The sequence below is a fragment of the Papilio xuthus genome, unplaced genomic scaffold (assembly GCF_000836235.2).
Source record: "Papilio xuthus unplaced genomic scaffold, Pxut_1.1 DF826938.1, whole genome shotgun sequence".
Classification (NCBI taxonomy): domain Eukaryota; kingdom Metazoa; phylum Arthropoda; class Insecta; order Lepidoptera; family Papilionidae; genus Papilio; species Papilio xuthus.
The window spans coordinates 3,533,016-3,534,927 of record NW_013531711.1 but is presented as its reverse complement, the minus strand read 5'-3'; positions in this window follow the sequence as shown (position 1 = coordinate 3,534,927).

Here is a 1,912-nt window from a genome sequence, read left to right as displayed (position 1 = left end):
TATCGTAATTTGCACTGCCCGGTCAGTACGGGACTGAACGACATGCGCTTGTTTAGAATAAATACATTCTAAATATACAGGGTTTTTAGAGTTAGAATAAATTTGAATTAAAATAGAATACATAATACATTAAAATGTAAAATAACGGTTAAAGTTTTTTTTTTCGAAATGTAATGTTTCGTATACAAATCTTTTGCATTAAACGGATTTGAAGTCTTGATGCGATGCGGACGGCGCGGATGATGAACGCAGCGCTATGAATAATCATACAAAGCAAAATAAAATGCGGGCCAATAGATGCGTACCTTTCATTACTGTGCCTTTAGTACACAGTAATTATGATTAAATAGTCAGTTCAGGATAGTAGAATAACATTAATGCATGGTCTAATATTATTGAGTAAAAAATATGCAGAAATACTACTACAATTAAGAAAGTTTCCGTCCCAAAGCAACATAGAAAGTTGTAGAAAAGTCCAATGCAATTACCAGAGCCTTACATAAGACCTCGTCACAAAATGTCCATCCAACGTGACAGATTCGTACCGGCAAAGATGTTGCAGACAGGCCGAGTAATGGATGAGATAAAAGGAAAATAAACTCCCTAATGGGGGTGCTTCTCAACTCACTAACGGCTTAAAAAATTCGCTTTAAGTGAAAGGGTTGGAAAGTGAACGTCGTTAGCGTTTAAATATTATCCTCGGACACACCTTCGGACCTAAGGGAGTAATTTGATCTCCAGTTAGCTTCGTTTTCAAAGGACACTTACCAAATAAAGCAACTTTTGTGGCTCACTCGCTATTTAACAATTAAATTATAGTCATTAAAACATCCAGATACTACGGTAGTTGTAACTTATTTAAAACTACATTATTTTTTTATTTTTTCTTAGAAAAGGACATAATTTGATTTCTGTTTAAGTAGCAACACTATATTTTAATTTTTGTATAATATTTACATACTTCCAAAAACTGACACTCGAAAATGATCTCTTAAATACGAAACGAATTTATGTTTTATAATTTAAGCATTTTTTTTTCAAATTTAGACATCAGTATTTGTTAATTGTTACTTAAAAATGTAGGCATCTATTAAAATTCAACGGTCATTGTTATAAAAAAAATTAAGTTTTTTAACGAACATCCGATACGACAGGGTTGTATGGGCGAGAGGTGTTACAGAGGGCCGAATAATGGCCGAGACAAAGGACTTTAACCCCGCTAATGGACATCGTTTTCGACACATTAAACGCTTTTAAAATATTTATTTAAAGCGAATGGTAAACTGAGAATTTTATATTGATTACAACACATAAGAAACTGGTAAGTATTAATACGGTTAAGTGACAAGAATATTATGAACTGAACAATTAAGGAAAAAGAGAAAACAAGCCCACTCTTTCAACTAAATTATGAACATAACAAAAATCTAAATAATGCTGTAAATTGCAAATTAATTAATAAACCTAACCTAATTCTACTCCTTAGTATAAACAAACAATAATAGAACCAAAGTAATGCGTCCATTTGAGTCGTCATTAAATCGTGGTCGAGATGCATACGCCGAGAATGAAGTGTCGAATTCATCCTTCAATCCAGCGTGTAACATTTGTATGTGCTTGACAAGCTGCACTCACTCGTGTTAGACATCTCGAGTCGATGTTAGTATCGATACCGAGATACCGAGTTACCGAGCAATCGAGTTGCAAGTATCAAGTGAAACTCAAGAGCACCGTAATGTGAACTAACGTACTCTTGATCGTTCGCCCGACGAACATCAAATTCGATTAATGTTCGAGTTCACCTCTACGAGTGTAATCGAGTCGATGTCGAGTAATCGATTTAAAATTAAACTTTGCTTGTACCTACATTTTTTCTTTATAAATTTTCATCTTGATTAAATATGTCACATTT